Here is a 13,128-nt window from a genome sequence, read left to right as displayed (position 1 = left end):
AAATGACTCTAAATACACCCAACACAGCTCCATATTCAATCACAACCAACCATGCCCCAATTTTAAACCACTTCATTCCACGAGTTCTCAAATATACAACACAATTATCAATTTATCAGCATTCATATGTTCACATTCATAATCCTCATACATTAGCATCAAATTCATCATTCATCAACCTATTTTACCAACACCAACCACATTCACATCAATGAATCATCAATCTAACCATACCTCATCATTTTAACATACATTGATGGTGCACGAAATTGCAATCCCGCACAACTAACCAGCAAGTGCACTGGGTCGTCCAAGTAATACCTTATGTGAGTAAGGGTCGATCCCACGGAGATTGTCGGCTTGAAGCAAGCTATGGTTATCTTGTAAATCTTAGTCAGGATATCAGAAATTATCAGGATTGATTGTGAAGAGCAAAAGAACATGAATTAAGTACTTATTTTGCAGTAATGGAGAATAGGTTGAGGTTTTGGAGATGCTCCATCTTCTGAATCTCTGCTTTCCTACTGTCTTCTTCTTCAAGCACGCAAGGCTCCTTCCATGGCAAGCTGTATGTAGGGTTTCACCGTTGTCAATGGCTACCTCCCATCCTCTCATTGGAAATGTTCAACGCGCCCTGTCACGGCACGGCTATCCATCTGTCGGTTCTCAATCAGGCCGGAATAGAATCCAGTGATTCTTTTGCGTCTGTCACTGACGCCCTGCCTTCAGGAGTTTGAAGCTTGTCACAGTCATTCAATCATTGAATCCTACTCAGAATACCACAGACAAGGTTTAGACCTTCCGGATTCTCTTGAATGCCGCCATCAGTTCTAGCTTATACCACGAAGATTCCGGTTAAAGAATCCAAGAGATATCTACTTAATCTAAGGTAGAACGGAGGTGGTTGTCAGGCACACGTTCATAGTTGAGAATGATGATGAGTGTCACGAATCATCACATTCATCCGGGTTAAGAACAAGTAATATCTTAGAATGGAAGCAAGCATGATTGAATGAGAAACAGCAGTAATTGCATTAATCCATCAAGACACAGCAGAGCTCCTCACCCCCAACCATGGGGTTTAGAGACTCATGCTGTAAGAAGTACACAAAGAAACGTGTAAAGTGTCATGAGGTACAGATACAATGTCAAAAGATCCTATTAATAGTGAACTAGTAACCTAAGGTTTACAGAAATGAGTAAATGACAGAAAAATCCACTTCTGGGCCCACTTGGTGTGTGCTTGGGCTGAGCATTGAAGCTTTCATGTCTAGAGACCTTTTCTGGAGTTAAACGCCAGCTTTCATGCCAGTTTGGGCGTTTAACTCCAATTTTTATGCCAGTTCCAGCGTTAAACGCTGGAAATTCTGAGGCTGATTTGTAACGCCGGTTTGGGCCATCAAATCTTGAGCAAAGTATAGACTATCATATATTGCTGGAAAGCCCAGGATGTCTACTTTCCAACGCCGTTGAGAGCGCGCCAATTGGGCTTCTGTAGCTCCAGAAAATCCACTTCGAGTGCAGGGAGGTCAGAATCCAACAGCATCTGCAGTCCTTTTCAGTCTCTGAATCAGATTTTTGCTCAGGTCCCTCAATTTCAGCCAGAAAATACTTGAAATCACAGAAAAACACACAAACTCATAGTAAAGTCCAGAAAAGTGAATTTTAACTAAAAACTAATAAAAATATACTAAAAACTAACTAGATCATACTAAAAACATACTAAAAACAATGCCAAAAAGCATACAAATTATCCGCTCATCAATTTACAACTAAAATCATTAAACATGCTCCACACATAATTCAACTTATCCTATAGTCATCTAGCCTAAGTTTTCATGATACCGTACATGTTATATACGAGAAACCAAAACCATACCTTGACCGATTTCCCATAAAACCCGGAATGCCACAATTTGTCACCGTTCCACAACACCCAAGTTTCCAAAGTCTCATCAAACGGGTCTCGAGCTCCCCAGAGTCTAATACCAAATCTTCAACACGGCCAATTTGTTTCAAAAATACATAATCCAAACTAATTTCACAACATAACACTAAAATCACCATAGGGTTCACTAATTAGATAATTTGACAAGAATTAAACATTCCTCACCTTGCCAATGGAAGAATTGAGCCAAAATCCAGCACATCCACTAAGTTAGCTTTATCCTAGACATCAAAATCAACAAAAATCTCAACACCCTAAACTGTAGGATTTTTGAAATTGGAGAAGGAAGAAATCGAAACTGAAAAGTGACTTCCTTATCTAATTAGGTACTGGGCTTTGTAGAACTCGACGCTACAGTCGCATGGCCACAAATGGTGCGGCGGTTGGAGCTCCGGATTGAAAGTTACGGAGAATTGAAGTTTGAAGTGGAATAGGGTTTCATGTGTTTTGGTTTCCTTCTACTTCCCTGCAGCGTGAATTCAATGGGAAGGAAGAAGAAAGGCTGAAGCTTGCCTTTATAGAGGAGTTGGGTGTGTGGGCTTGGCCCATTTAGGCTCGGTTCGCATGGTTTGACCCGTTCGGCCCAATCTTGGGCCAAATTCTTTAAAATTTTTTGTCAAAATTCCTATTTTAGTTTTCTCTATCTCTTTAAACTATAAAATTCTATTTTCTAATTTTCTAGAAAATAATTAATTTTTTGCTAATTATTTACTAATTTTTCGGGTTTTACAACCTACCATCCTAACAGAAATTTTCGTCCTCAAAAATTCACTATCAAATCTCCATATACGCCATCTCGGATTTAACTGACCTCTTATTATTCATTTTTCCATTCTCCCAACATTAATTCAAACACTAATCTACATTCTTCACTCTCATGTACAAGATTATAAACTCAACCAAATTCAAGCCTAAACTATACCCATTTGTTTCATTCTTAGTTTTGTCTAGCTCTTTCTCAATTACTGCAACTTTCTTACCCTTCAAGAATTCCATCAAAATCAAATTAATCTCAAATACTTCTTAGTTATCTTAAACACTAATCAATTCTCCAATATCTTAGTCTAATTCAATCTATTATATCCTAAATCTCACACACTTTCCGTTCCTCATTTCTACGCCGATTCCTCAAGACACACTCATATCGTAATACTCTTTTCTCACGTCACTACAATTCTATAGCCACCAAATTCACCATGCTTCCGCAGCGTTACTTTGATTATAAGACACAAAGAACTTAATTGCTTGTCTACTCTGGCAGAATGTTCCTTGGGTCTTTTTATCCCTTTAACTAACCGCTATTGAACTTTACTCCAGCTGCATGAGTTCTAATCGCTTGGTTTCTTTTCATCACCGGGTCTATTACTGCCTCTATCACTATTTCTAGCTTGGTGTCGCAGCCTGCCAGTAATTGCCTTTGCATCCGTCCTATCATCAACCGTATCACCTCACTCGCGCCCACGAGACGCCATTTGGGTCTTGTCCACACCGAACAATTGATATTAAGGTGATCAGTCTTAATATCTAAAGTCTAGTGCTTTGAATCTCCAAAGGTAATGCTCATGAACATTTATGCTATATATGTCAAGCAGACATCCTAAATAGCATGTACATACAGCCAGAGTATGCTCAAAAGCATAATCAGTCCATTTCTGAGGCTCTATGTTAACGAATTGCTCTGACACCATAATGTAACACCCTACCACACAGAACCTTACGCTCGAGTCGTAAAGCAGAGGTGGCGAGGTATTACGACCTCTAAAAATAAAATATATACATAATAATAATTGAAAGGAATTTTATATCAAGGAACCTTTGAAGGAAAGTTTAAAATAAAAGTTGTAAGGCTTTCGTGGATGATAAACATAGATCGGATAGGGTAGAGTAAAATGGCAAGGATATATATACATACTAGAAGATTTTCAAACATACAAATAGCAAAGCTCTTGACTCGGCTCGCGAAGTTTAAACTGACCAGAGCATATATGTACATATATACAAATAAACCCAAAAGCCAAAACAAAAAACTGACAACTTGTTTCTCCTAGCCAACCTCTAAGAGGGAAAAATATAAAATACAAGGTAGAGAATCTAAATACATATATAAATATAAGTAAAAATACAACCCTGAGTCCCAAGAGTTCTTTGCTTCATCAGAGTCTCCAAAATACAGAGTGGTGCTTCTCAACCTGCATCTGAAAAACAACAATATTGTATGGAATGAGAACTTGGGGTTCTCAGTATGGTTACGGTGCCCACATATATAATAAATAAGGTACCGGGAAAGCCAGAGGCAATCCTAGAACACTGACACTTAGATTTTAAAACCTAAAGGAATAAACTGAACCTTAAATTTGGTAAAACTCTTTAAGGTACCCAAATAATGAAATATCTCTAACCCTGCAGTTTACTTCCTGTCTCATTTAACTCAAACCCTTACCACTGACCCAACCAGTCACGACTTTTGGCCCAAATCAAACCAGTTCGGCCTCTGGCCCAAATAAACTCAACCCGACCTCTGACCTTTTTTAAATCGAATCAACATTATCACTTATCCACCTTCAAGGTACTCAAAATAGAAAGATAATCACAAACACAAGCAAATACAAAGCAAACACATTTAAAGAACAGTTATAGCAAGTATCACAGTTATCAGTTAAACAGAATTTATCAGATAGGCAAACCAAAACAATTATGCACACCCAGACAAAGCAAACAAATGCAACATGATGCAAGCCTGTGCTACTGACCGTGAGCTCGCGTGTCGGTTAAATCACCAGAACCCGTCACATCTGGTAGCTAACCCAGACATTTGTCTCTAGGTTGCACATCTCCAGGAGGATCATAAACGAAGGAGAGTGCCTTTCTACATTAAAGGAGCATGCCTTTCCACCTTCTCCTGCAGGATATACGAAGGAGAGTAGCTTTCCACATTGAAGCAGTGTGCCTTTCCACCTTGCAACCAGAGAAGAATGTGGAGAAAACAATATGAAGGAGGGTGTCTTTCCACCTTCCCTACTTCCACATCACGAAAAGAGAGGAAATCATCTATCCTCAACTTGCCACACAATTCACATCACGAAAAGAGAGGGAATCATCCATCCTCAACTTGCCACTCGATAAAGTTTTCAGTTAACTCGCAGGCGGAATCACACCCATACCTTGCCATCTTGGCCATTCCGGCCATACCTGGTCATTGAACTATCAACATTTATCTCTCAATAAAATCACATCATAAATCAAATCTTATCTTTCTCAACTCTATCCTTAACTATACATCATCATCAATTCTACTCTTCCTCAACCTCAATTTATCACTCCAAGTCTTTTTTTACTTTCAAGTAACCTCGCTTTTTCTGGCTTAATCTTGTCACTTCCCGTAATACTAATATTCAAGGTCTAAAAGAGTAAAAATAGAGGTCTAGAGGTTCAAAATTACATTTTGAAATACAAAACTCACTTTGCTGATTTCAGGGGTCACGTGTATGCATGGGCATACATTTTCCCATGCTCGCGTACGCGAGATGCCCAACCCAAAAAGGTTGATCCCGTTGCGTATAGTGGTCGCGTACGCAAGTTATGCAGACTAGCAAAAATGCTGAATGCTGTAGAATTTTCAGTTTTGCACTCCAAACTTCCAACGCACATAACGTTTTCGTTTTAAAACATTTTTCATCCGTTCTTCAAACGGCATAAACTTCACGGACCCAATTTTCATATAAAACAAGTTTAAAACAATTTTGGGGTCTGGAAGCCAAGTTATGGCTTGACTAAATTCGGCCAAAAACTAGTTTTTACCAAAGACTTCTAAACATCTATTTCACCAATTTTCCTTTATCAAAACCAAAGTTCAACATTTAAAAATATCTCTAAATACACCCAACACAGCTCTATATTCAATCACAACCAACCATGCCCCAATTTTAAACCACTTTATTCCACGAGTTCTCAAATATACAACACAATTATCAATTTATCAACATTCATATGTTCACATTCATAATCCTCATCCATTAGCGACAAATTCATCATTCATCAACCTATTTTACGAACACCAACCATATTCATATCAATGAATCATTAATCGAACCATACTTCATCATTTTAACATACACTGATAACTAAAATCATTAAACATGCTCAAAACACAATAAAACTTATCCTATAGTCATCTAGCCTAAGATTTCATGATACCGTACATGTTATATACGAGAAATCAAAACCATACCTTGGCGATTTCCCATAAAACTTGGAATGTCACAATTTGTCACCGTTCCACAACACCCAAGTTTTCAAAGTCTCATCAAACGGGTCTCCGACTCCCCAGAATCCAATACCAAGTCTTCAACACCGCCAATTTGTTTCCAAAATACACAATCCAAACTAATTTCACAAAATAACACTAAAATCACCATAGGGTCCACTAATTGGATAACTTGACAAGGATTAAACATTCCTCACCTTACCAACAGAAGAATTGAGCCAAAATCTAGCACATGCACTAAGTTAACTTTATCCTAAACATTAAAATCAACAAAATCTCAACACCTCAAACCATAGGATTTTGAAATTGGGGAAGGAGGAAATCAAAATTGAAAAGTGACTTCCTTACCTAATTAAGTACGGGGCTTTATAGAGCTCGACGCTGCGATCGCATGGCTACAAATAGTGCAGCAATCAGAGCTCCGAATTGAATGTTACGGAGGATTAAAGTTGGAAGTGGAATAGGGTTTCATGTGTTTTGGTTTCCTTCTAATTCCCTGCTGCGTGAATTCAATGGGAAGGAAGAAGAAAGGCTGAAGCTTGCCTTTATATAGGAGTTAGGTGTGTGGACTTTGGCCCATTTGGGCCCGGTTCTGTCCGTTCGTCCCAATCTTGGGCCAAATTCTTTAAAATTTGTGTCAAAATTCTTGTTTTAATTTTCTCTATCTCTTTAAACTATAAAATTTTGTTTTCTAATTTGCTAAAAAATAATTAATTTATTTGATAATTATTTACTAATTTCTCAGATTTTACAAAAATCATGTAAAAAATTTTATTACTTTAGTTGAAACACAATTCAACTCTAAAGTCAAAGCTATTCGTTCCGATAATAGACCAGAATTCATTTTACATGATTTTTATGCTTCAAGGGCATTTTTCATCAACATAGTTGTGTTGAAACTCCTCAACAAAATAGAAGGGTAGAGCGCAAGCATAACATATTTTGAATATAACGCGTGCTCTTATGTTTCAATCTAATTTACCATCATCTTTTTGGTCTTATGCTGTTAAACATGCTGTTTATTTACTTAATAGAGTTCCATCATCTGCAATAATTTTAAACCACCATTTGTAATTTTATTTAATCATCCACCAAATTATCATGACCTTAAAGTTTTTGGATGCTTATGTTTTGTTTCTACCATAATGGCAAATAGATCAAAATTTGATCCAAGAGCCAAAAAAGCTGTGTTTATTGGTTTTCAACATGATTTTAAAGGATATATTATTTATGTTTTAGAAGATAAAAGAATTGAGATTTCTAGAAATGTGATTTTTTATGAAATGATCTTGCCTTTAACCACAAAAAATGTCCAATTCCATATACTCAACCCAACATTGCCAAACACGCCTTCTCAAAAATAAGGTTCAGTTAGTCTTCCAGTTGGACCCTCACCCATACCCATTGACCCACTTCCATCCAATTCTTTCTTTTCTCCAACAATCCCTCCTTCTTTCTTACTGCCGTGTCCTAACCAACTTGAACCCATGACCCCCGAATCTATTTCAAGTTGTACAACCTCCCCTCTTTCCGCAATAGACGCTAACCCACCATCACCTCTTCATCCCACGTGACCTTCCTTGCCACCTGAGCATCCCCATCCTCGTTATTCCGACCGACCTCACCGACCTCTAGCATATCTCTCTGATTACTTGTGTAATTCCTCTTTCACCTCCAAAAATCTCTCTCCCTCAAAATATCGTTATCCTCTATCTTCAGTTATGTCTTTTTCTTCTCTTTCATCTTCTCATCATAAGTTTTTTTTATGTCTACATTCTGATGTTGAGCTAAAGTCTTTTAAAGACGCCAATCAACACTCTAATTGGCGTAATGCTACAAAAGATGAGCTGGATGCTCTTGAATTGAACAAAACTCATTCCATTTGTTGATTGCTTTGCAGGCGTTAAGCCAGTTGGCTGTAAATGGGTCTATTGCATCAAACGCAAGCTTGATGGTTTAGTTGATCGATATAAAGCACGCCTTGTGGCTAAAAGGTTCACTCAGACTGAAGGTGTTAATTTTTGGAAACCTACTCCCCTGTTGTTAAGCCTGCCACCATCATTGGCCAATTGATGCGTGAGCATCTTTCCTATCTTTTCCTAGTGAATTTGCATTTGAATTGCTAAGTTTAATCAAGATTTAATATATTTTAGCCACTATGAATGCTACTTTGAGTCGTATGTAATTCTGTCTATTTCAGGTAGCACTTTAGACAAATTTGACAGAGTTTTCGTGAAGAAACGAAACTACAGCAGAATAAGGGCTTGAAGCCAAACTTGGACTCTCCAAGTTTGGCACCAGGAAGCACTACAATTCCTATTGCCTTCGGCCTCACCAGCGCCAAACTTGGATTCTCCAAGTTTGGCGCCACACTCATTACTCTCAAAAGGAAGCACACGTACGACTTGAAGTCAAACTTAAGTTTACTCAAGTTTGGCGCTAGCAATGAGAGTCCAAGGAGTGCATGCGGGTAACTTGACCACTCCAATGAGAAATCTCAAGTTTAGTGTCAACTCAAGGAACGTCAAAGGAATACATGCTGACCACTCCACGCCAAACTTGAAGATGCTCAAGTTTGGTGCCAACAAGGACACTCCAAAGGGAAGATTTCGGTTTGTTTACTTAAGTTTGGCGCCATACATAGCAACAATAGTGGTCCCCATTCATCCAAGACAAGGTTGCACGCAGAGTTACATTAAGCTTGATTAAATTTTATTTTATTTTAAAATAGGAAAAGATATTATTTAGTTTTAGGAAATATAATTTACATTACTAAGTATTAGATATAAAAGGGAAAATAATCAGTCCTTCGCGCTTCTCTCTTTTCTCTTCTACCTCATTCCGCAATTTAGAGTTTTTCAAAATCCTAGTTTTTTCTCTGAACCATAAGCAACTAAACCTCCACTATTAAGGTTAGGACCTCTGTCTATTGTATGGATTGATACTATTATTTTTTCAATTTTAATTCATGTACTAATTTCTATTTCAAGAATTGTTTTCGTTCTTTATCTTATAAATTTGGGAGGAACGGAAGTATGACCCTTGTTCTAATTGAGTTTTTGTATAACTTGGAAAAGCTCTTTACTTGAACAATAGCTTGAAAACAATTTCTCCTAAACTACTAATTATCTGGACTTAACAGGATACGTGACATATAATCCTCTTATAGTTGGGCAATTAGGGTTTTTGTAGCATATAACTAGAATTGAACTTCACCCTCTAATTGGAATTGAGTGACCAAGGAATTGCCGATTGATGAAGGTTAGAGGAGACTAAAAAGGTCTAAGGAATTAGGGTTTAGTCACATATAGTTTACCATGAATTGAATCTTGCATGATTAAAATAGTTAGTAAGAAAAATCAATCCAGAAGATAGATATCTCTGAAGCTTTAACTGTTTTCTCCATATTATTCACACCAATTTACTGCTTGCTTTCTGATATTCTGAATTTACTGCTAATGCTTTTGAACTCTTAAAACACCATTTTCTGTTTGTCTAACTAAGCAAATTACTTGACCATTGTTGCTTAAGCCATCAATCCTCGTGGGATCGACCCTCATTCACTTGAGGTACTACTTGGTACGACCGGTGCACTTGCCGGTTAGTTTGTCGATTGTAAACTCCATACCACCTATACATTAGTTGGATGTCAATAATGCTTTCTTACATGGGGATCTTTCTGAGGATGTTTATATGACTCTGCCACCCGGGTTTACATCTCCTCGACCGAATCAATGCTGCAAGCTGCTGAAGTCACTGTATGGTTTACGACAATCTAGTCGTGTGTGGTATGACAAACTTTCTCATATTCTGATATCCGAATTAAAGACTTTGGTCCATTAAAATATTTTTTGGGTATTGAGGTTGCTCAATCAACGAAAGAAATTTGCTTATCTCAGAAAAAATATTGTCTTGATCTTTTAGATGATTCTGGTTTATTAGTTACTAAACATACCTCTGTTTCAATGGATAGTACCACAAGGCTATATCAAGACAAAAGTCCCCTGTTATCTGACCCTTTTGTATATCGCCGTTTGGTTGGGCGTCTCATCTATCTCACCACTACTTTACCAGACATCATGTATGCCACTCAACAATTAAGTCAATTTATGGCATCTCTTACTGAATTTCATCTTCAAGCTGCCAAGCATGTGTTACGATATCTGAAAACTAGCCTCAGCCAATGAATTTTTTTCCAAGAGAATCAGAAATTCAGCTTCTCGACTTCAATGACTCTGATTGGGCTGGATGTCCGGACACTCGACGATCTTTAAGAGGCTATTTTTTCTTCTTAGGCAGCTCTTTAGTCTCTTGGAAGACCAAGAAACGAACTACTGTTGCCGCCTGCTCATCCACTGAAGCAGAATATCGTGCACTTGCCAACACAACTTGTGAACTTCAATAGATACTGAATGTGTTACGATTCTTACGCATCTCTCCTATCCACCCACTAGTTTTATATTATGATAATCAGAGTGTTCTTCATATTGCTGCTAGCCCAGTTTTTCATGAACAGACCAATAATTTAGAGGTTGATTGTCACTTGGTTCAACAAAAAGTTCAAGCTGGAGTGATGAAACTTCTCCCCATTCCCTCTTCTGGGAAGCTGGCTAACATCTTCACTAAGCCTTTGTCTTCTCGACCCTTCCATCTTAATCTCAATAAGCTTGGTGTTCTTGACATCTTTCATCCTCTAGCTTGCGAGGCGTATTAAACCATTCTTCCACCTTAGCCCATGACAACAACAAAGAAGTCTCACGGCCCACAAATTCAACCCAACAGAATACATAAATTCAGTTACAATTTTAGTTTTTATTATCTTATCTTATCTTTATGTTACCTTCTTATCTTATCTTTACTTTTATCTTTCATAGACAATGTTCTATATATATATATATAGTTTACCTTCATAATTCAATCAATCAACAATTAATCAAAAAATACAAAGTACAATATTCTTCATCTTTTCTTTTCTCATTCTTTTATACCTTTATCAATATACAAAATTTGAAAGAAGAAAAACCCATTTTTACCCACATTTTTTCGCTCTACGTCACCAATATCGGCACTTAAACACCATCGTCCACCGACGCTCCACACCGAAAATCATCAACACTATAAAACGAAAAACCAATCCGGCTTGTGTGAACTCACATTACAACGCCTTCCCGTGTGACTCACTCGTCCCCCTTCCTAGAGGCTCACACGTCTGTGTGGAGTGTAAATTGAGGCAAAATAAAACTAAGGTCATGACATCAATCATACGATGGATGCACCATGTACGTAATTGCTTTTTTCTTTTTCAATATACTACTATGTCTAAAGTTTTTTTATCCAAATATCACTTTTTTCATACTATTTACTCAGATATCATGGTATTACCACGGTGTCACCTCGTATTTTCTTTTTGTGTTGACTAGAAAACGTCTTAACGGAATGCGCTATCCATGTAAAAACGTTAATAGGGAAGTATGTCCAATTTTTAAAGTGTTTAGCTCTTCCATCGTAAAGACACTTAACGGGAAGGCAATATATTTATTATCAATAGTTTGTTTATTTAGATAATATAATTAATAATTTATAATTAATAATTAATAATTAATTAATATTTACATAAATATAATGATACATGTAAATATATTTACAGTCTTGATATTTTTGACAATTAAATCCAACCAAGTTAGTCTAAGTCTAACAAATCATGTTGGTTTAATCTCGATAAAAACCAATTTTACTAGTAAGAGCATGAATACACACTAGACACTACAACTATCCCCACTAACATAAATGTTCATATCCTGCTTTCTTTCTTTGCGTGTTTTCTCCTCACACTACAAGAAACAAAGGATTTAGCCACGGAAAAAAATTGTGGCTTAACTCCAAGATAACGGTAGCAATCATACAAAAATATTTGTAGCTAATCGGGGGTTGCATTTTCAATTTTTCATGATTTTGGAGTTATTAGCCACAGTTTTAAATATCGTGGAGACTTTTGAAGAGCCACGATTTATATATCATTATCCACGCATAATGCGGTGGTTAAATAAAAATAATCAAATCGAAAATTAGAATTTATGCAAGCCGGATTTTTTAGCCACAATTTTTTTCATGACTAACGTCGAGTTATTTAATCATACTATTTTTGTGGCTAACTCGTACTATTTTTCACATACCATCTGTGGCTAATTTGTGCTAATTTACTAAGTTTTTCCCCTAGCAAACTTGTTATTTTTATCGTTTTGTAATTTGTAGCTTTTGTTTTAGTTTGTCCATGGCTAATTGAACAGTTTTATTAAATTAAAATTATATTTATATATATAACATTAATAAAAAATCAAACTTTTTAAATATATAATATTTAACATTTTTCAACAAAAAATATACTAATACAAATTCAGTATAATAAGGGCAATTCACTGGAATAAATTATTTGAAGAACATATTTACCCAAATACAACTTTCCAAATGCCAATACCAAAATACAATTTTTCATATTATTGTAGAAATTGCTACTGGTAGTAGCGGTTTAGAGGAGCACATAAACCGCTACTGACAGCCGCGATTTACGTGGAAGATGGCTTTGAACAGAAACCAATATATGCAACAGTAGTTTCAGTGAAAGGAGGCCTGGCATAAACCGCCACAGGCAGTAGCAGTTTATGTATAATGCAGTGTGAACGTAAACCGCTAGAGGCAGTAACGGTTTACGTGTAATGTATTGTATGCATGTGGTGCTTGACTATGTATTGTGTATACCCATCCAAGGCATTGAGGTTGTAGTTGAGTGCCATTTTTCACAAATGGATGGTGAATTTTTTAACTCTAGTGCATTGTTCTGGAAAATAAAAAAGCAAGAGGCACGGGTCAAATTTACGAATAGAGAACTGCTTAGTGTTTTTATCCGGTAGTCTATTAG

The sequence above is a fragment of the Arachis stenosperma genome, chromosome 1 (assembly GCF_014773155.1).
Source record: "Arachis stenosperma cultivar V10309 chromosome 1, arast.V10309.gnm1.PFL2, whole genome shotgun sequence".
Classification (NCBI taxonomy): Eukaryota; Viridiplantae; Streptophyta; class Magnoliopsida; order Fabales; family Fabaceae; genus Arachis; species Arachis stenosperma.
The sequence above is the reverse complement of the archived record's forward strand: the minus strand, read 5'-3'. Positions refer to the sequence as shown.